The 23717-nt window shown below is 43.6% G+C and overlaps 1 protein-coding gene across 9 annotated transcripts in view; it reads left to right on the top strand.

The window, feature by feature from the left end:
• Nucleotides 1-23717, top strand: part of ATXN1 (ataxin 1) — a 383702-nt gene that overhangs the window by 275526 nt on the left and 84459 nt on the right. The gene's annotated exons all lie outside the window — the stretch shown is intronic.

The raw sequence follows: 23717 nt of genomic DNA, 5'->3' as shown, positions 1-23717 counted from the left end.
CCAATTTTTGAAGGCTTTGGAAAATGCAGCCCACAGCATATGGTACCAAATTAATTTGGGGTTTGACTTGTCTCCATCTGATTTGCACACACTGAAGTATGAGATAACAGTTTGGCATCCGTGTGCACAGAGCTTTCTGTAAGCTTCTCCATTTCACAGAATCTCTCTGAGGTCAGAGGATGTGTGGTGACACGTGTTGAGCAGATGAGGAAATAGAGGCACAGAGTCGATTAGTGGCTTGGAAATTATTTGTCAGTAGAGTTGTCAAGACCTGGCTCAGCAGACTGTGGCTCTAGCGTCCTCATTTCTGCCTCTATTTGGAGTGCTTTTCTTACTTTCGTTTTCTTTGGCGTCACTTAATGCAACCTGTTCATCCTGCTGCCCATCAGAGCTAGAAGAAATTTAAGGCAGGAGAAATTATGCTTGAGAGTAAGGGGCTGTAGAGATGAATTCCATCAAGATAGAAATGTGCTTGCAGCCTCAACGGTATTAAAACTTCCCAGTGATGTTGTCACAGCTCCGCCTGGGCTCCATGGTGTGAGATGCCTAACCTGAAAGGACATCTCTCTTTGTTTGAAGTGGCAGGTTGCTCTTACTTGCTCTCCTGATATCTCCTAAGAGCATTTGTTTTTTTCTTTTCTTTTGAAGCCAACTCCAAAATTTAATTTAATATCGATCAGCTGTTTCTCCTGCAGTCCATGTGAAATTGAGAGTATCAGCTAATTGTGTTACAGTTGGCAGCAAAGAAGTCTTCCAGAGGTGTGGATCGCAGTCATCTCTTGGCAGAGCTGTTGCGTTCATGACTAATAGCAGTGGGTTCTGTACTCAGCTGCCACATGAAATGCTAAAGACTCTGCACTTTATTCCGTACGGCGTGTCTGTAAGATAGTGCCTCCTGTTCAGATAATTACTTCTGAAATATTTCTAGACATTGCCAAGGTTTCTCCAATCTTGCCTTTTCCACTCAGTTTCTAAATCTGATGCACAAAGGAAAATTAATTTGATTCAAGGACCTGTCACAAATTTGTTGTATTGGGCCCAAGGTAAGTTAATTGCTGCACAGTGAAAGGCCTTCTCTGCCTGTCTTCAGAGCAGAATGTTATTGCCCTATACTCCTCTGACCTGAAAGGTGGAGACTAAGCTCTATAGTGCCTCAAAAAATATCAAAGGAGTTTTAAACATTAGTTTTGAGAGACTGGAATACACAGAAACTCAGAATGTTTGAACGTCAGCCTAGATGTTGGCAGACTTCCATTCAGATTTCAGCGTGAGTGAAATGTACACTCTGCGACTAGGTTCAAACCCTCAGTAGTTAATAAGCAAATCTCTCTGCTTTTTCTACACTGTTGCAAAAAAATTAAGTTAAGCAAATTTTGTGGTGGTTTTTATGCGTGTACAGACATGCATGAAGCCTCTGCATCTTCCAAACTTGGAAAGCATATTTTAACAGCACAAGTATTTCTGTGCGTTTGATCTACATCAGAACCTCTTTTCTTTTCCTTCCTCATATGCTTTTTAATTATATGGCTTAAATGTTTTACCTATTAAATCTACTTGGTCTTCCGAGCTGTAAACATCACACACAGCTAATAAGCTTTAAGAAAGAAGAGGAAATTGACATTTAGTATAGAGGTTCTACAAAACCAATGAAAAACTATGCAAATGAGCTAGAGAACAGACAGATTTGCATATCCTTGTTGGTTTCATGATGATATTCTCAGCATGAGCCTGGCAGACTCGCCTTTTTACCTCTTGGGATGATGCATGTACTAGTGGTAGAGCCCTGCAGGGTCAATTTAACAAGTGTAACATTGCGATTTTCCATGTGGTTTCTCACAACCACTAAGCAAAATGCGGCAATAAATAGTGACAGAGAAAATCGATTTTTGAAGTAAATACTTTTGGAGGTCAGGGGTAGGGAAGGACATTCTGCAAGTCTTCAGTGTTGCTAGAGTAGGCCAGGCAAGTTTTGGTATGGGTGTCACTGGCATTTCAGAATAAATAGATCCCACCAATTCTGCCATTGTCTTGATACTCCCACGCCTGCCACCAAAACTCCCCCGGGGACTGGGCAGATTTTGCTAGTCTCCTTTGGCTGCATCATGGACTCTCTTTCATCAGAAAGCAGGCTAAGGAAGAAGCTGCTTTCAACACCATCCTGTTAGAAAAATAGATAGTAGCCTACTGGCCAATTTGTAGATTTAATCAATAGTATGTATTTCTAGACATTGATACATGGAAACATAATCGTATAATTTCTGAGAAGGATGTTTATATTTTTGAGAGCCGGATTTGAACTCTGCTCTGGTACCTGTCCCTGCCTTGGTTTCTCATCCATAAATGAGCAGAATTAAGTGGTCATGAGGGTTCAATTAGAGAGTGCAAATTATTATCAGACTACCTAGCTTACGGTAAGAGCACAATAGATAGTATCATTATTTTGAAATGCTTTCAAGACTCTAATCAAGTTATACTTTGTAAAATACAGTTTTTTAAAAACCAGGTAGCTTTCTGGAGAAGAAAAAGGAAATGAAATTTACCCCTGAAATGTACATGGAGAATTTTAGAAGGCCTTTTCCAAGTTGTTATAAAACACCTCTGAAGTAAATTTGCCCATTTCTGCCCACATCAATCCTATAACATTCCAAGAATAAAAGCTGCACTTGGGTTTAAAAATAAAATGGGTAGAACAAACTGAATTAGAAGTCCTTGGCAGACACCTCTCCCCCCAGCAGAGTGTTCTCTCAATCAGTGGTATCGTAATAAAAGAGAATATATATATATATATATATATATATTTTTTTTAAATCTGCTCTTGCTCCCGCATCCCTCACTTAGTTGTATTTCTCTATTGTAAAACCTCGTATATTGGGATTTCACCTCATCCCTCGTCTGATACCTGTACCCCCACTCCCACCTCCCCTGAGAAACCACATCGGCACAGACCCTCCTCCCGAGAAAGCACAGCGCAGAGCTGTTCTCTGACAGTGTGTGTGTGTGCTGGGCGGTGCTCAGGAAGGCCACGGAAGCACGAGGAGACTGCCATTTTCAGTTGTAAAGACTGCCAAGCAAGGGAAAACACCCTCAAATGTATTCACATCTCTCCCGCCTCTTTTTCCTTCTGTAAATATTCAAACCCTTTTTAGAGCTTTTGATAATGTGTTATTCCAGCAAATGCCATGAACCCTGGATGTACAGAGTAGTCCCAAGTCCCATAGGAATGACTCAGTAAAAAGAGATGAAATGGAGTTGGCAGGATATGGTAGAGAATCTTGTTACTACACACGCACATACACCAGCCACCTCCACCCCTATCATCACCATAGAAATTATGTAAAAACTACAGTCTCCTCTCCCTCACACAGGCAGTTGCAACTTTCCCTAAAATGGAAGGGGGAAAAGCTTTCTTTGGCTGAGCCATATGTAAAAAATTATGGAACATCTGTGGAAGTAACAACATACAACAAGACAAGTTATTGGTGGTAAAAGGCAAAGCCCTTGTTTCAAAAACATGTCTTGAGATAGTGTGTACACAGAACTTTGCTTCGTGTTAATTACGCTTAGTAAGTGTCAGCTTTGTGGGCCACAGGCCGGGCTGTAAATAATTCCTGGTTATGATAGGGCGTGCCTCTGCTTTTCCTTTCCTTTTTTGTTCTATGCTTTCTTCTTCTTCCTCTTCTTCCTCCTCCTCCTCCTCCTTCATTTTTCAACAAACTGCACAGCTTTATTTCAATTGTTTCTGTCTTCTGGAAAATAAAATCAGAAATATGGGAGATTTGGTGATTCGTGTAATTAATAGTGGGCAGATGCGCCCCTTCACCCCTGACCGTTTTTCTCCATGGTTGGCCCTAGACGTGAGGGGACAGAGATGGGGTCCAAGCACAACTCATCAGTGAGCTTCAGGAATTTTTTTCCTCTCAACATTTGAATCTGTTCTCAGCCCCAACACCCACCACAAAAATAACGTCATTCCAGGCAAATTTAGTTGCTGTACTTATTCTGGAACTCACTGTGATTTAGCCTGAGTGGCACGCCTTTCAGGCACATGTACTTTAAGATGTGCTGTGATGGAATTAGCCTCTACTGGGAATCCAGGGACCTGGGTTTGGGCCCTGTTCCCCTACCCTTTCACCCCGTGATCTCAGGAAAGGACTCACCCAGTTGTGCACCTGTTGTTGGAGGAGGCAGTCATACCTGCTCACAGTTCTTATGCAGATCAAATGAAATTAAAGCTGCAGAAGCAGGGGTCCTGTTATTACAAGGAAAATTCTGATGCTATTGTTTTTACCTAAAAGGACTCTGAACATCCCATTATCACCTGCTGTCAGATGTCTTTGCCTGTTTTACAGTGCCAGTGAGAAACTCCCCAGTCGGTAAAGAAAAAAGAGCTTGAAAAAACTGAGGGGTGTCTCTGTGGGGAAGAAGCAGGAGGGCGGAGTTTACCCTCTGGTTCTCAGGAAGGGAGGCGTGCCAGAAACCTCTCCGAGTGCAGTGAGGAGGCAGCAGTGCACTGACTGGTAGCCAAAGTGACTCTGTCATCCTCCCCAGCCTTTTCCCCTTCACTCCCCATCAGTAGCCTTCTTTCCAGCCAGTCCCAAATCCAACTGCAATTTCAATGTTCCCTGCACCCATACTCCCCTCATCCGACCTTACCAATCAGAATCCTCCTCATATTTCAAGACCCAGTACACACCAGTTTCCTCCACAAGCACTTCTAGCTCCAAAGCTACCCACTCTCTTCCTCCTTTGTGCTCCCAGATCCCTTTATTATTTGTAACCTTTGCTATTTGTAATACTACAGTCTGCCTGACAGTATAGTTAGCTTTGCAACTGAGCAGAAAAGGGTGGCCCAGCACACTGGTTAGATAGGCAGGCGCTGAGTGAGCCTGCCTGGGCCCCGGTCCCCGCCCTGCCCTCTGCCCATGCTGTACTGGGGGGTGAATCCTTAGTCTGCCTGTGTCTGGTTTCCTGATTTGCAAACCTGGCTTAATAATAACAGCTACCTTACAAAGTTCTTGAGTATTAAATGAATGTAAAAGTCTTACAACGGTATGTAAGCACCTAAGAAATATTAACTACTAAGGAGCAACTGCGTACCAGAGAAGAGAGGCCACATCTTGTTCATGCTTTTATTCCCCCCGTACTTTACTTGTGGAAAAGACCCAGTCTATGAACATTAAAGTCCACATTAGGTACATTTAGCAACATAAAAATCTATTCATCTGAGTCAGCTAAATAATTCAGAGTGCACCAAGCCTTCTCTCCCACAGCCCCGGCCCTCCAGTCACTGAAAATCTGTGAGGAATCCGAGGATTTCAAAACAGCCGCAGAGCCTGGCGGGTACGTCTTCATGTGTCTGCTTTCTCTTTTGGGAGCAGTCAGCAGAGCCCGATTAGAAGGCATGTGTGTGTATGCAGCATTATTTTTCAGAGCTGAATGAAAGAATGGGAGTCCATCCTGCTGGAATGCTTCCATCCAAGTTTCTAGGGCTCGATGCCCTAAGCACTTGAGGCAATTGAGGTCCCTCCAAAAATGGAAAGCTTCGTGTTCTCTGTTCAAGCTTTAGCAGCATTTACAACAAATCAGGTGACTGAAAGTATGAATAACTAGAAATGGGAACCAGCTTTGCTGAGGGAGTGTGTTTATGAATGTGTGTGTGTTTATGTGTTTAACCTTCCTGCCAGAAGCAGGAGGGCAGTTTTTCACTGGGAATCAGTTAACCTTGTATAAAGCTTATCTCAGTGGTTCTGATTCCCCCTGCCCCTGGGGACATTTTGCAATGTCTGCAGACATTACTGGTTTTCGCAGCTGGAGAGGTGATGCCAGCAGCTAGTGGGGAGAGGTCAGGGGAGCTACTAAATATCCATACTGCAGCCCTGGCTGGCATAGCTCACTGGATTGAGCGCGGGCTGTGAACTAAAGTGTCGCAGGTTCGATTCCCAGTCAGGGCACATGCCTGGGTTGCAGGCCATGGCCCCCAGCAACCGCACATTGATGTTTCTCTCTCTCTCTTTCTCCCTCCCTTCCCTCTCTAAAAAAAAAATAAATAAAATATTAAAAAAAAAATATCCATACTGCACAGGACAGCCCCCCCAACAATGAGTCATCCTGTACACAGTGGCCATGGTGCTGAAGTTGAGGAACCAGGGTTACCTTACCCTAAAAAGAATAACGAGAATTCTTGGTGAGGAATGTCTAACGCGTCTGTCCAGGAAGCCATGGCCCCCAGGGAAGGCCACGTGGGGCTTCCCCTGGACCCAGATAGACCATGTGTTTTCAAAAAAGTTCCTCCTGTCCTTCCTCCCCAGTAAATTCAGTTTATGAGGAGGGACTTCACAGGAAGAGCGGGGCGTTAGGTGGGAAGGTCGAGGGGCTTCTTCTGACTTTGTCCTTTGCTGGCTGATTGTTTCCAGTGGCTTAATCTGAACCTGCCTTTTTGTGATTTATTTTTTACTCCCAGTTTCACAGTGTTCTAGTTCCACGAGACAAGATACATGGAGGAGGTGGGGAAGGGTGAAAGCAGCAAGAGGCTGCTGGGTGGAGAGAGAGGGAAGCACAAAAGAAAACAGGAGAGGGAGAAAGAATGAGAGAGAGAGAGAGATACAAATGGAGGTTCTCCTGGTTTAATGGCCCTGGAGTTTTCAGCTAGAGGCGTTTTTTGCTGTCAGCGTCTGTCTATCTTGTGCGCGCGCGCGCACACACACACACACACACACACACACACATACCCGGCCCACCACCACATGCAGGCCAGGTGGTTCCTGCTTACATACATGGCTTGGTGCTTTTACTCTTTGGCTAATTCCATTTCACACATGAACAACATAGCCTCCTCCCAGAGATTTGCCATCCATCTGCTTGTGGAAAGCCTGTCTGTTTCCCTCTGAAAACGGGTCCAATCAACATTTTACTTTGGCCAGGGTGATTTACCAGCAGCTCCTCCATAAGGTCTATAATTGCACCTTCTCATTCTCATTTGCCTGGCTGGCCTCACCCTCTGTCCTCTCTGTGTGCTGCTACCCTAACCCACCTGCCCCCCATGCCAGCCCTCTCCTTTTCTGTGAAGAGGCCCTGTCAGAATGAAGGACAGAATCAGCTTCCTTCCCCCAAAGTGGCTCATTACTCATAACTTTGAAGCAGTGTTGCCTTCTGTCCTCACAAGGTTTGCAGATTCCCCACGCGCACCCCCACCCCCAAATGATCCAGAGTGAAATAGTGGTTGAATGCCTTGCCTCGCACTCCCTCTGAGCTGTGCCACTGTAGCAGTATTGTGGGCAAATATGCCACCGAGTCTTTACTTGTAATCCGCTCCAGCCTGTCTATTCCCATATGCTTGCGGCAGACAGTGGTTAATATCGGTCTGTAGCATCTTGAGGCTAGCTATGAAGTCTAACTCTGGTCCCACCATGCCGATACAGTGCACACGTTCTCTCCACTCTGGAACACAGTGTCACATCTAAGTGGCCGACAGGTTATGGGATGTGGACCCTGACTCCGATATTGCAGCCACGCTTGTCATTGAGTAAGGAGGGGTAGGCTGGGCACAGAGGGACCGAGGACTGAGCCACGTATTGGGGTTCCACCACCTTTATCTCAAATGACTTCCTGTTCCTGAATTTTGAAGAATAACACAAGTAAAAGGGATATCATGAGAACTGAGAAGTAAATCTAATAATAAACTCTTTGGTATTTACCAGACAAATGTCCATGTTGAAGCTTTAGGGACCCAGATGACAACAGGAGTTTTATAAAAACATCTGAAATCTGCTGTTTGCAAGGAAAAAATAAAAATCTGAAGGATGATTAAGAAGGTGTGGGGGATCTGCAGGGCCTCAGGGGGTGTGAATTATGCTTTTCTGCTGTGCACTGCCAGGTAACCAGGACCTATCACCAGACTTTTGGAGCGCTGTAATAGATTTGGAGCATTCCCAGACAGTAAGTTAAGAGGTAAACACTGTTAAAATGCTGCTCTACAAAAAGGCATTTTAAGCTAATACACGTGAGGGAGGAACGCACGTGTGAGGCGGGCCACTTTTGGTAAACTCGGCACAGTGAGACCGAGCACGTTCTTTTCTCCTGGGTGAAGCCTGTGGGTGCAGAGGGTTCCGGAAACAGAAAGCACTCGCAGGTATTTGTTTTGCTCTGGTCTGTGAAACCCTGAGTCAAGCAGGCATTTGGGCACTTTAAAATAGGGGAAAATTAGGAGAGCTAGTACTTGGTAGCATTTTACAGGGAAGAAAGGCAGCAGCTAGAGTACTGCTCCACTTTGGCCTTACTGAGCTTATATGCAATGGGCACCAGGAACCACCACTCGTCAGGACCCTGGGCACAGAGGGCACAGAGGGCACTGGCCCAGACCCAGCACCATTGGTGGATACAGAAGGTCCTAGCAGGAGATGCAGCACCAGCCGTAGGGTTGCTTCCAGCCCAGCCGAAGCTGCTGAAGCTCCTGAGTGGCCCAGCCCATGAACTCCTTAGGACAGTCATGGAGCACCCACATCCCTTCTCCCCTAGAACGCTGCTCTCTTCTCTTCACCTTGACTCCTAGTCAGTCAGAGATCCCAGATGATCCGCTCTGTCAAAGCCATGTTCAGCCCAATCTTCTGGAGGCTCCCTTAAACATTCCTCCAAGCCCCACTCTAAACGGGAGACCAGATAGGGACAGCATGGAGAACTTCGGTTAATTTCCCATGAAATGGCCACTTCGTTGTAGGGCATAAGCGGGTGTGTGCCTGAGCCTGGATTGTTGAGCAGGTCCTGGAAGGAAGTCGACTCCATTCTAGTATTCCGTAGGCAAGATCTGCTCGTGCAGCCTGGATCGCGTAGAGAGGGGCAGTCAGAGAGCCAGCCTCCGGCAGTGCTGGAGAGTCGCCGCAGGGAAACTCCTCCTCCACTGAGATTTTCCAGGTGAGCCATGTGGAGAGTTTCAGATCCCTGAGTGATTGTGTGTGCAGGCCCCTTCTACACACTTACACACACACTTACGTGATTCTTTCCTGCCGTCATTTGAACACATAGCTCTGATTTGGCTTATAGGAGCAATTATACTGTAGCAACAATTAATTACAAGAGAAAGTGGAAGTCAGAAATCCCAAGTTCCAGACTGAGTCAGGCTGCCAGCTTCTGTCCATGTTAGACAAAAAGCACTTAGCCTCTCCGGTCTAGAATTTATGTGAATTATCACACCTGTTCACCCAATATTATAGGATTGTCTGGAAAAGCATATGATGTCCAGGATGCAGAAGTGCTTTGAGGAGTTAAAAGGACTTCCTTTGTATAGTGGGTTCTTGAAGCTGTATAGCCTCAGTGCTCGGCCCTGAGTTAGTCCGCTCGTAAGGCTAGTCCAAACAAGCGTCATTCGTTTTGAGCAGCTCAAATGCACATTCGGTTAGGAAAAATGACTCTTAAAAACATCATTATTTGTTGTCATAATAATCAGGTAGGATTGAATGGACTTTCCTGAGGATGCATTACACCAACAGCCTCCAACTTGCTGCTGTAGGATCACTATACTTTTCTGGAAACCTCTTTAATTAACTTCCATGCACTCATAAAACTTCCCCTTGTCTCTTCTCCTTCCCTGTCCTCAGGTAGCCCTTGGGAACTTGTGGGCAAAGTTAGGACCTGTGCACCCTAAATTGCCCTCCTTCTCTCTGGGCCTCCACCTCATTGATCAGCAATACCATAGCCAGCAGCAAGTAGCTGCAAATTCTCTTGTACCCTAAGGGAGCACCTCAAACCCCAATCTGTTCTCATGTCACTTGTGAAACGTCTTCGAGCCTGTGATATCAGAGATGCTGGGAGCTAGCATTTCTTGTGGTCAGTCACGAGAACGTCGTGGCCCAGCCTTGAGTCGGGGCCGAGGGTGACTGGTTGAGTAATGAGAGGATCTAAGTGCTTCAGGAGATTTTTGTATAGGAGTGACTGAAGAGGGTAGTCCTTCATTTGTGACATTTGCGTGTTCAGAATAATGAGAGGTTATAACTGATTGGTAATGAGATCTTGCTCTGTAAAAGACGGCGAAGGTGGCCAAACTGAAGTCAGTAAAAATAGCCTGATGCAAAGTGACTAGAAGAATTTCAAGACTGTGGAGATCATGCTTGAACAATAACAGATCAGAGGCAGCACTCCAATTTTTAGACATGTTGATTAACAAGTGTAATATTATTCAAAGACTGGTGCATGATTATAAGAATTCCCTTTTCCCAGCCCTATTGCTAATTATCCCTTCATTAAAAATAAATTTTAGACTTCCCACTTCAAAATTCATTACCTGAACCAGATCAAATGTCATATAACAGTACCATTCATTGTATTGAAGTACGGTCGACATATGACATTCTGTGAGTTTTGAGGTGTACAAAATGTTGATTTGATACACTTACATAGATCCACTTATGTATTGCAGTGTGATTACCACCTTAGCAAAGATCTACAGAGAGTTGGGGTTTATAAGGGAACTGGAGAGGTATTAAGGGCAGAAACTTGCCACTGTTAGATAAATAAGTCCTGGAGATCTAAAGCACAGTATAGCAATTACAGTCAAGTATTCTGTATTATATAGTCTGTATTATACATTGCTAAGTTGCTAAGACAACACTTTCTTTTAAAAGCTCCTTACTGAAAATAAAGTATTTTTTAGTAGTAAACTTTTAACATTCTGGTTTCTTTCCTACTTGAAAATTTGGAAGAACTAAAATGAGATCACATTGGCCCAAGTCAGAAAAGTCAAGAAGATAGAAATAATACAGATAAAAAACAAAAGCCCCACATCTCTCCATGAGTACTGGAGCCCCTTGGTTGTCATGTCTGTTTCTCGGAGCGTCTTTCCACCTGAGGAGGCGAGGAGGCGTTCCTGAAAGGACAGGATTTGCACCTGGGTCCTTATAATGCGAGAGAAGGGAGTGCCTGGTTGGGTGGATTCCAGGTTTGTCACTGATTTGCTTGGCCACTGGCAGGACCTCTTCCTGTTGCCACCCCTCCGTTTGTGAGGGAGATTTCACCGCAGCAGTAGGAACAGGATCCCCTGACACTGAGTTGCCAGGGCTCGAGGGATTCAGACCCCCTCTCTACTGAGTGTCTCTCTGCGAAGGGGGGAACCTGACAAGTTAAAAAGCAAGAGTCACTTATCCACAGTCTAGCTGTGTCAGAGCTCCCTTCATCTGAAGCAAAGGCTTAGGAAGGTTTCAGAAGAGGAGCCAGAACAGGAGCTTTTATGATACCAGGTAAGGGGAGAAGAGAAAGTGTGACCCGTACTTTGGTGTAAACAACGTCACATGCCCGCACCTCCTGCACGCAGCTCCCTCTCGCTCACCTGCACGGTGCTGTGAGCCCACTGAAGCTATCGGTTGGCAGAACATTTGCTCACCAAACAGCTCAGGTGTCTGATATTTCTTGATGCAACGTTTCCCCACCCTACCCCCACCGTCTCTGAAAATTCGGAAGAATGAGTGGCCCTCTCTAAGGGTAACTGTTGGCAGCAAGCCAAGGCAATTCTGTTCCAGCTTGTGATTGAGCCATTCTTTTTCACATACAGAAGCAAAAAACCAAACCCTTATGTACTTCAGAAGATAAATATCCTATTTAAGCACTTTGCAACAGATGTGAAATTAGAATATTAGAAGAAATACATGTGTAGTGGCCATGAAATGGGCTTAAAGGTCAATCTCAGCCAAAATGCATGTTTTCCCTCTTTATTTCCATAGAAAATCACCCATTTGTGACTTTACTGTGATTGGTTTTACTTTGTCACAGTCATGGTTGTCCTGATATGTCTGCTTTGTAGACGGGATGTGTGTGCACAGTCACTCCTGCACGCGTGTGCACACTCACACCCCCATGCACACTCACACCCCCACGCCGGAGGCGGCGTGTGTATGCCCTCACCCTTGCCCTTGGGCCTGTGTACAACCTTAGAAAGCAGCAGGGAGCCCAGTGTTGGTCTCTGCAGCTTTTTACGTTCAAAATATTTTGGAAAAAACCCCATTCGGAGGAAAAGGAGAGACTCAAACTGAGAAGTGTATACATTGCTTTTCATCTCCTAATCTCAGAGCCATACAAATCTATTACTTAAAAATGACATATTCCAGTCATTGTTTATTTAAGGAGACATAGGGGCAAATGTAACTGTTAGTACAATAAGTTATTTTGCTCTTTTTTTCTCTGTGTCCTTGCCACTGTTAAAAGGACACCAGTGATTGATATGTGGGTGATAGGTGATGTAATTGTTTTAATTTGAGGAATCTCATCCTTAGAGGCTTGTGAATTTGTGTCTTCTCACACCGTATTAGATAAAAACCTAAACCAGGAGGGCCAGGGAAAACTGCTGTTAAAAAGCTCAGTGCCCCCCAGCACTTGCGTCGGATTAACCTAACAAATAAACACAGAGCTGTCCCCGTCCCATGCGCTTCTCCTGAAATCCAGCTGGGAACCTCATGGTTTCACGTGTGACTCAAAATGAGGAGCCCTGATACCCAGGCCGAGCTTTTTCTCATGCCATAAGCCGCTACGTGTACTTACATCACATGTAAATCGGAGTCAGACGGGGTGACAATCAGCTATGCAACTGATGAGAAATTATGCAAAATTAGATGGATTGTGTACACGTTTTCAGTTTTTGTCTCTTAGCAGTTTAAATCTTTAACTAAAGTGCACACTAGAGAGGCCCAGTCTGTAACTTGGAGGTTTTATATGTGCTGGTTGTAAGGTAATTGCCTCCCAAGTTATTTTTATGGGTCATTCTATCTAGTGGCAACTTAGACTGTAAAGCCATCTTCCAGCTTCCCAAAAGAAATGTCTGTTTTCTCACTTTCTAATAACATCTTAGGGTCTGAGAGTAAGAAATGTCACAGTGAATACAAATTAGTCAGCTTCAGGCTTACTACTGAGTGCAGATTGTTTGGCGCTGGGCTCCACCCCTTTGGGGTCGAGAAGCAAACTCACTCACTTACGGGTGTCAGCCTCCGTGTGTCCTCTGTAGGTACACTCGGAAAACCAGCACAGCCTCTGAGACGGACTTCCTAACTTCCTAACACTGTGTTGTCTGATAGCTGAGCTGTTGTTACATAAAAACATGCAGATGTTTGGGATCCTGTCTCCCCGCCCCGCATTCTCAACCTCTTAAGTGATACAGATAGAAGCATTTTAATATTTATTTAGAAATTTGGCACCCTGGGACTGTTTATGAGCTTGCTCATTTGTTTGAAGGTCCCCAGAGATGATGAAAGTCGTACCACCATCTCTCTAGCCGCCTGGATGCCACAGACGTAAAATGCAGCATAGAGCATTCCAGCTCCTATTTATGGAGAGCACTGCTGCCATTCCCACTTGAGTGGAGTGATTTACTGAGGATTCACGTAATTTACATTCACATGTGACTCTGTTGCTTTCAGAGGACACTTACATTGCCACTGAGCTGAGTACCTGTGGGCTCTGTCTTCCCAGGCAGCAGCGTGTCGTGTGTTCTGTGTGCTGTAGAAAAGGTGGTTGTCCTCCCAAGCCATCCTTTGTCCTTGTATCTCTTTGCAGCGGAACTACACACCTTCTGGTCAGGCCAATTGGCCTTATAAAGAATGAGGTCTTGCCCTTTAAAAACTCTGTAGGTAATAGGACGAGCAGTTACTTGTCTGTCACCACCTCCACACACTCCCACTGCCCTCTATTGGGAGTGGGGGGTGGCTGGACTAGAGGAGTGGACTTTGCCAAATGCTGGCAGAAAGCCGCAAGATACCTTCAAATGTGTCACTGGCTCTCGTTTCCTGCAGCCGAGCCTCACTTGCTCCAGGACCTCGATGGCAGACTTGGACAGCGATTTACCATGTGCACTCAGCTGTTCTCCTCATAGGCCTTCCCCCTCAGAGCTCCCCTTGCACCCTTGGTTGTCATATTTGCTGATCTTTCCAAAGGGAAATCCAGAATGGGGGCCAGCCTTGGCCTCATACCTTTTGAGAATGTCACTGCCAAGGCCTAGGTCCCCTCCCATGCACACCCCAGCACCTGACAATGGGGGTAAATGTTCTCATTTATTAATCATTCATTCTAAATGTCATTTTAAAATTTATAAAATATACTTGGAAAAATTAAATAATTACTGGGTAAATGAGTAGATAGTAACAGAAGTATCATAAGAATAGGCCTGGTTATTAATTACACCAATAATGATTATAAGAGATAACATTTATTGAGTGCTTGTTGTGTGCCAACCACTGCACTAAAACATCCACATGCATCAGCTCTTCAAAGGCGCAGGGCGATTGTAAGGTGTGTGTGCTGTTATTATCCTCATGCAATAGAAGAGGCATTGGGGGCTTAGTGAGAGTAGTCATGTAACCTGAACACAATCACGGCTAGTAAACAGAGGGGAGGGGTGGGTCAGTGAAGGCTCTGTGGACATATCAACAGTAATGTCCCAGGCTGGGGACATTGTCCCAGCTGGGGACAATCACAAAAGTTCCCACTAGATGCTGTGTGGTAAGTTCCATCCCTCCAAATGTCCTGTAATTGGAACACAGGCCAAATTTCAGACCATGACTGGTGTTCACCTCTATATCTAATACTCTGTATCTAAGGAGCAAATAGAAATTCATCCTTTCATTTACACCAAGCTGTTACCATTAACACCTCTAATTATTAGTGTTCCGAGTACTGCGTGGTCAAACTTGCCAAAATCTCACAAGTGATCCACGCCTCTCTGTTTCATCCTATTTGACACATGCCATGTAAAGCAGTCAGTTGTGGTGCATTCCGCTTTATACCAGAGCCTGAGCATTTCTGAAAGCCATAGTGCTCCACCGAGGGCGAGGGAGGGGCAGTTAAGGAGAACCAGCATATCCAAACAATTTTCATTTCTTAAGTACTAGGCACACGGCGTACAACAGGATGACGGCAGCTCACGCCACTATATGTGATACACAATAGGAAGCTGTTTAAGATGGTGAATCCTGAGTTCTCATCACAAGGAGAAATTTTTTCCCTTTATTCTTTTATTCTTTCTTCCCTTTTCATTGTGTCTATAGGAGAAGATAGATGTTAGCTGAACCTGTTGTGATACTCACTTCATAAAGTATGTAAGTTAAACCATTGTGCTGTATACTTTAAATTTACACAAGGTCTGCCCAGAAAAAGTCCAGCCATGACTAATATAATGAGAACGGTTTGCATGACATCAATGTAACCTGGCAGCCAAGGAGAGTGGACTGGAATGCACATGTGTGAACAATGACGACTTCACTGTATTAGCCAGTTGGGGTGGTAGACACCATTGAGTGAGCATGTGCGCTGTGTGGCCATCCCATTCAAAATGACTGAGCGAGTAGAGCAACAAATCTGCATAAGATTTTGCGTTAAGTTCGAACATTCCTCCACAGAAACTATTTGGATGATTCAGAGGGCTTTTGGGGACGATGCAATGAGTGAGTCTCAAATAAAAGTGTGGTGCAATTGCTTCAAAGATGGTCAAGAATCTGTTGAAAGTGATCCATATTCTGGAAGGCCTGCAACAAGCAGAACACCTGAGAGTGTTGAACGTGTATGGGTTGCAATCAACAAAGATCAGGGACTGACAGTGAGAGAACTAGAAGCTGATCTGAGGATTCCAAAAACCACTGTTTCCAAGATTTAGACGCAAGATCTTGGTGGGAAACATGTCATGGCAAAATTTATTTTGTGGCCTCTGCTACTGGAGCAGAGGAACATCATGCTGCAGTTGCTAGTGACTTGATTCAAACTGCTACCAATGACCCGGATTTTCTCAAGAATTGTGGGTCTGTGGCTATGATCCAGAAACAAAGGCGCAGTTGTCCCAATCGATGTTGCCTGGTTCTTCATGCCAGAAGAAGGTGCGGCAAAGTTGCAGCAAGATCAAGACCATGTTACCTGTGTTTTTTGATTGGGAAGATGTTGTCCATTCTCCAGGCCAAAAAATTAGTAAGGAGTACTACTTTAGTGTTCTTCATCGGTTGAGAGATAAAGCACAATGAAAATGGCCACAGCTATGGGCAGCTGGTGATGGGCAGCTTCATCACAACAATGTGCCCACTCATGCATCACATCTTGTGCAGAGATTTTTGGTGAAACATCAAGTCACCCAGGTGACTCAGCCCCCACTACAGACCAGATTTGGCTCCCTGTGACTTCTGGCTTTTCTCAAAACTAAAATCACCTTTGAAAGGGAAGAGATTTCAGATCATGGATGAAATTGAGGGAAATATGATTGGACAACTGATGGCGATTCCAACAAAGGATTTTGAAGAGTGTTTTGAACAGTGGAAGAGATGCTGGGAGGACTGTGTGAGGTCCTACGGTGTCTACTTTGAAGGGGACTGAGGAGTCATTGTCTTGTGTACAAAGTTTCTTGTATCTTGTATCTTCTTCAATAAGTATCTCTATTTTTCATATTACTTGGCTGAATACCTTTTAGGGAGACCCCGCACAGTGAGGTATGTTAACTATTTCTCAATAAAACTGGACAAAATTCATTTTTTGTACAACTCCAAGAACTTTTCACAGGGAACCTGAGATTCATAGTCTAGAGAAAAAAATAATAGCACAAGGAAACACTATACCTACTTTGATAAAAAAAGAATAATTAGAGAAATTACCTATTAGACATAAACAGTTTAACAAGGAGGATTATTAATTCTTTCATTTAATGAACAATTTCAGTACCTATTGTGTGCCAAGTATTTTTTTGTAGCTCTAGGATAGCATTCTCTTCTCAGTCTTTTGTTGCACCAGAGTGATTTGACCCATTCCCCATTAATCACCCTCGCTCACTCCATTTATTCATTCATTTTCATAGTTTTTAACCTCAAGAATCCTGAGGTTAAAGGTAGAATCAATATGAAGGACCTCTGAAAACTTCACTGTTGAACCAAACCTCAAAGGATGAAGTAGGGTACTGGCAGGGGGAAACTAGAGAACCACGTTCTAGACCTAGAAGTCCCATTTTGTTCAAGTTTGTCTTTCCTTGATAATAAGCTCAAACCTAGAAGCCCCAAACTACCAATCATTATCTCATGCTAGACTTATATAGGCCTGACCTTCTGTACTAAAGTCTGTAAATTGTCCAAAAGTACAAATTGATATAAATTACTGTAACTGAATACAATTCCACATGAATTGATCGCCACTGCTAGTTTACTGCTCAGTAACATTGTATAGAGTTTGACTGTGTTGTTCTAGTGAACACACACTCATTATTTTGCTCAGATATCTGTGCACAGGATACGTTGCATGTAATGGCAGTATCCTTAAGCATGAGGAGTTGTTCACTTATGATTACCCTTCTTAGGGACAGAGTCATGGATTTGTTATTCAAACCAAAATGACATCCATCATTTGCTTGGTAGCTGGGGATAACATTCATAAACTGAATACCAGGGCAGGCCATAAAAAACGTTGTGATTCCTGCTGTTAAAGTAGATGTATGGTTAAATGCTTTTTTATTCTGGTTTCCCTTGAGAAGTGTGGCTCGGAGAATGTTATGGGTGTTTGCCTCACCTTCATGACAAAAATACCTTCCAAATGTCCCAGAAATGTCTTTCATGGAACAAACTGGGGGTGGCGCCACTAATATGAGTAATGAGCCAGTCCTGATGGGATGGACCTTTTCCTTTTCACAGCCAACTCCTTTTTTCTTTCCTTTTTTCATTTATACTCTAGGCAGTTAACAATGTGGGGCTTACGAAAGAAACACTAAACCTTCATTTTAGGAAAAGTTGACAAAAAGTTTAAAATACTGGTGAAGGAGGTGCTGTTGGGCCCCAGGATCTGTTTTATCACACATTATTCATTCACTCGTGTTTCACTTATTCATTTAGTAAACACTTACTGAAAGCCTACCCCACGCAAGGTACGAAGCCACATCCTGCGAGTGCTCCACTGCAAACGCAGTGGGGCCTCCTGCTTTCTGGAGCTGCAGGTGTGCCGGGGGCCAGACGTGTGCACACGGGGCGCAGCCTCCACGCAAGGAGAAAGGCAGAAAGTGCAGAAGAAGCATGTTGAAAGCCAGAGAGAATTCAGAGGGGTCTGAGGTGTTGTATGCAGTAAATGATTTTAAAATGTATGGTTTACAAGAAAGTTGGAAATTTCCTTAGAAAACATTTTTCTACTAAATAGAATTTACATGCTGAGAGGAACAATATAGCTGACATTTACGGAATACTTAATTTGTACTGGGCGTTACACTAAGTGCTGGGTATGCGCCGTCTCATTCAGTCCCCACAACAACCCTGTACGGTGGGCATTGTTTTTTCTTATTTTTTACAGATTGCTCAGTTACATGCTCCATGGTTCTAGCAAAAGCTTTGTCTTTAAAAGACCATGCAGATAGCGGGTACAAAGGAGAGGAGAGGTGGAATTCAGTATTAATTATTGGGCCAGTAGAAAAATAAATGTTGTAGGAAGTCATTTTACGTTAATTAAAACTAAATTATGGGATCTTTTTAAAAAAGTAAGTTGTATTTCTTTAAGTAGGCACAACCATATAAATTACCATCTAAAATGTTTTTCAATTCGTAAACACTACTTTATAGAAACTAGATAATGACCACTTTTGTTGGCACACTAAATGTCAAATGGATGACCAAGAAAACCTGATTTTTATCCCATGAGTACATTAAACATTTTACCTCCAGTTCGGTTTACATTATTGACTTATGAATGGGCCCTTTCCCCCTGCAGTGCGCGGAATTCTCACTCATTTGAGGGGAGAAGAAAATGACTGAAAGTTTTACTCCATTGTTTCCCTGCCTTGAGTTAACTCTCACTTCCAGGAGAGATGCAGAGGTGGGGGCCTCTCAGAACCCCATTTGTCCCGTACTTGGAGCAGGAAGACTCTCGATAACAGTAGAACAATGAGGCTGAGCATCTGTGTCGGCTATACTAAGGTTTTTTCCATTAATGAAAACATTACTGGATTTACCTTGTCTCCACCAGACAGGCAAAGGGTGAATTGACGTGGCCACCTGTGGTGGCTGGCTCTCACCTGTGGTGGCCGGCTCTCGCCTGTGGCGGGGGTCACGGGGGTCGAGGGTGGCGAGACTTGCTCGAGGACCCTTCTGTTGGCTGCTGCCCTCGTTTCTCACAGAGCTCCAGTTCCCACCGGCTAAGGGAAGGCTGGGGCTTAGATGTCGAAATAGTTCCTTTGGATCCTCCAATTGTACCATAAAATTACTTGTGAGAAAGAGATATAATATGCTTGGATTGTCACTGTTATTAATGAATTTTATTTATGTGCATAATAAAAGTAAGTGCTAACGATATTTTTATGTGAATCAGTACATTCTGTTGGGATACAAATCAGTGAGGCCTTCCATATCAATGTCCAAATTCTTTGAAAGTGATCCAGAATTTCAATTCAGTTTTTACTTTTATTAGAAATTTTTTTAAGAGGTACCTTGACAAAGACATAAAAGAAAAATGAATTATTTCCATTAGAATAATAGAGTGCATGTATCAACTGTTGTTTCACTGCTGTTAACTGACCAATTTTTATTTTGTTTACCCCTTGATATTTTAAATATTATTACTTCCCTTGGAGAAACCAAGGCATGGGTAATTTGCCAGAGGGACACACTGCTATCACCACTAGGAAAAGGGGTACCTTGGAGAGGTGTTAGGAAAACGAAACAAGGTTGCATTCTGGGGTCCAGGTATAATGCCTGAGATGCAATGTACTCAACCAGTTACAGCTGATAGTATCATTCTAGAGTCCAGAGAGCAGTACTTTCAGTCTTTTGTGCCCAACACAAATTCACAGATCCTTAAGTTGTACAATCTTATCAATTTAAAGTTAAGGACCCAGAAAAAGGACTAATAGGAGTACTCCAGTCTACTAATGTTTAGTAAAAGGAAGGGCAAACGTCATCATCTCTTTCAAAGGCTTCAAACTGCATATTATGTTAATAAACTAGTATTTACATAGATGCATGAACACAAATTACTGCAGATAAGGAGGCCCCAGTGAAGAGGTTGTACTGGGTCTAGTTTTTTTGTTGTTCCTTGTGCCTGTTTTAAACCAATTTATGGTTCATAAGCTGATGAAGCAGTGTGTGCAAGCTTGAACTACGAGAAACAGGTTTGAGTAAGTCTAGACATTTGGTTATCTGCTGTCTAGCATTCATTTGTGTCGTGGGCGTCAAGCTCCGGGGATTAGTGTTTCATTATGCAGAAGCTGGTTTATCTTTGGCTTCCTTACAATAGCTGAAAGTGTATTCTGAGTGGAGAGAGTCTGAAGGCCCGGGCTTAGTAACTATAGGATCATACCAAAGTAAGTTAGATGGGGTTTAACAGCGGCCAATAGGCATGATGACCTCACTCTGATAATTTAATTGGTTGGACGTGTCTCATCACCTCATTTAGTGCACAGTGTACAGAGCAGCTGACCAGGAGGCCCTGAACAGTGAATGACAGAGAAGGGCAGGGGCCGTTTCTGTTTGTGGGGCCTGACACCTAGTGTGCTGGTAGCCGGAAGGGATGAGATTGCCTGTGCTGCAGAAATCTAAAGGCCTCTAGGACACCTCTGAGTAGATCATCACCGCCTGGTCACATTTTAATTAGCTCCTTTAGGCAACAGAAAGCAGTTCCATTTTTATTACCCAAATTAGTAATCTTTTCTGTAAACAATCAACATTTCATTTTTAAAATGCAGAGCGGAACAATGTTTCATTTTCCTTACTTTCTGACTTTGAGAATGTGATTCCTTTTTAGAATGCAAGCAGGAAGGTAAAGTAACTCTCGTTTGCCCAAATAACTACCTCTTTAAAATGTTTCCCTAAGCTGGATACTTCCAAAGGAAGTCTTGGCTTCAGGCCAAGTTCAGTGGCGCATAGAAACCAGCATTATGTCAGGTGGGCGGCCGGCTGTGTGAGTGAAAAAGCCCAGGCCACCATCACACACGCAGGCTTTTTCTTCAGATACCAGAATGTCACATCACACAGATTTTTTTAAAAGTAGTGATTAAGATGCACTGCTTTAATAAAGCCAAGATTGCTGATTCAATCCTGATTTGGACTTCTCAGTTTCATTCATTCATTGATTCTGTCACCCAGTGACTCAGATTCATTCATCCATCCATTAATCATTTGCTGCGTATGATACAACTGCTAGATAGACGTGCGTTACCTGGTCCCCACTTTATGGACATGAACCCTTGGTAGAAAAGGGTCACTGTATGAGTAAGTGGATGTTATAATCCAGGTCTGTAACAAAAAGGATGAGTCAAGAGTCTCTACAGAAAGGACAAGCTATATTTTGAAGCTAAAAACCAGTTCTTCCTTTGAAAGGCAACATGGTGTATGGTGAGAACCTGGATTTAAGAACCAGACAGACCTGGGTTCAAATTCTGCATCGATAATGTCGTAGGTATGGCATTGTGAAGAAGTTCTTTCGGGTTTTAGTTTGTCTTTAAATGGAGTAACCGACTCTACTTTGTACAGGTCGTGTGAAGATAAACTATAAAACATGCAGCCTGATGACCAGTGTGTTTAAACAAAGTGTGTAGCAAGTGCTATTTCCCTTCCCCTTTCATTTCCAAGCTGCTTTGGAAGGGGTGAAAGACAGAAACCTCCTCTAAGACTAGAAAACTGTAGGACTTGCCTTTGCAGGCAGTCCGCCTGGGGCAGCACCTCGAAGCCAGAAGGTCGGGGCCAGTGTCTCCCCACCTGGGTTGCAGGTGCCCCATGGTCCACCTCCCCTCAGAGCCTGAGTTTCCCTCAGCGACCAGTGCTGGGCCCTCCGATGATGCCTGGAGCTGCCAAGAGAGACGGCAGCCCCACAGCACAGCCTGGAGAGGGGCAAACCCTCTCACCAAGGCACAAGCTCGGGATGCCATTGTTCCACTGCCAAACTCATGACCTTTGGGGAATTTGGAAATTTACTACTCTGTGGGGGGAAGGAGACAAAGAAATTCAAGATGAAGCTTTGTGTAAGTAAAGGGCTCTTATTATAATGGTGTTGAATTGTGTTTGGATTTTGCATACTCTTCAGATTTCTTAGGGTGTGGGTGAGGGAGTCCTAGGAGATTTAATTAGCTCCTTACAAGGTGCTGAAGTTTGTGACATTGAGGCCCATTTTTTTCCTTTGTCCCCTGAGGTGGGGGACCCTGGAAATTACATTTCTGTGAGACTGAGGCTGTTCCCATGGTTAGAATTGTATGGATATTTGAATATAGTTTAGCTACTTGGTGGAATTTTAGTTTGTTGTTTTGTTTTGGGGAAAGGGAAAATTAAAGTAGTGTAGATCTTGATAGAGAAGAGTGTAGGCTGTCCAGTGATAATGCTTTCATGGGCTTCTGAGATAAGGAAGAATTGGTTGCAGTATTAGCAAGCCCCTTCGGAGATGAGGATGCATAGGAGGCTGCCTCAGGCAATGTATTGATCTTAATAGTCTCTGATGGTTAAGATCTGGTTTATTTCAAACCAAATTTCTTAGCTTTGATTATTTTGGATGCAAGCTCTGGACTGGGTGCCTAGGAGCATGCACAGCAAAAGGGGAGACTTTAAGAAAGTTTTCTGCTATTGGCAGAATTCACATTCTACAGTTCACAGTTCAAAGAATCAACATTTACATTAATTTAGTCAGATGAGAAAATCTCAGAATTTGCATAGAAGCGCCAACAGCGTCTTTCCCACTTTGATTTAGCAAACCTGTATGTCATGCATTTAGTCATGTATTCAACTAACGTTTACTGAGTCTCTCCCTAGAGCAAGACACTGGGAGTTAGAGAAGTGAATTAAAACATAAAGTTAACCTCAGGAAGCTGACAGTCTACCAAGGGAGATAAAACATATATATGAACAACTTAAGCAGGGACAAAATTGTGTCATATCTTAGGATTCTAGTCACTCAAGAGGGCTTTCGTGGGTAAAGAAATTACTTTCTTTTGAGGGAATCAGAGAAAGGCATGAGATCTAGCTGATCCAAGACTTTGGATGACTGGAAATCAGGTCCCCTCCCTGAGCCAGCAACATCCACACTAGGATGACATTCATTTCTCTCCTACCTCAATTACGGGCAGGAGTTTTATCATCCTGGAACCTTATCAGTGATCTGCATCTCTACTCGCGCCTCCTCTGATCCTTATCCTCTCCCTGATTTCTTAAATCCTGACGCAGGCAGCAAGATGACTAGGAGAATCTGGGTGAGGGCTCACAGACTGATTCCCACTTGTCTTTGTCGGGAAATACCAGGTCGATGTTGCGATGACTGTGTTGTAAGCTTTTGTCCAGGTTGCAACAAGAACCACATTATTCAGGACTTTTCACCGAGCATTACCTATGAACAGGGCCCTGATTTTTATTTCTGCATAATTTATTACAGATCTGTCACTGGCTTTAAGTGAATATCAGTGTTGAAGTAACATGTGGTATTAGTAAGATTACTAGAGTTAGCCATGCCCTAGAGTCAATAAAACATGAAAATTAGTTATAAATAATTATTATTAATTATACATGATATAAGTCATTTTCTCCAAGCTGGTAGACAGTAGCTAATACCAGCAAGCGTTCTTCATCAGGCTTTTATTTTTTAAGTTATTTTGCATCTTTTGCATCGGTCATTCTCATTCAAAAGAAGCACAGCCACACCAAGAGCATGCAACTGAAATTCTCTTTCTTCCACAGGTCTTAGGTATGACCTAAATGTATGTGATTCTGGTGTATGTGTAGTGCACTAGAAATTCCCTAAATTGGAATTTAGGGAATTGGAATTAAGGAAAC

Source organism: Phyllostomus hastatus, unplaced genomic scaffold (assembly GCF_019186645.2).
Source record: "Phyllostomus hastatus isolate PE091 unplaced genomic scaffold, TTU_PhHast_1.1 phas_contig_524, whole genome shotgun sequence".
Taxonomy (NCBI): domain Eukaryota; kingdom Metazoa; phylum Chordata; class Mammalia; order Chiroptera; family Phyllostomidae; genus Phyllostomus; species Phyllostomus hastatus.
This window is presented reverse-complemented; position numbering and strand designations above follow the sequence as displayed.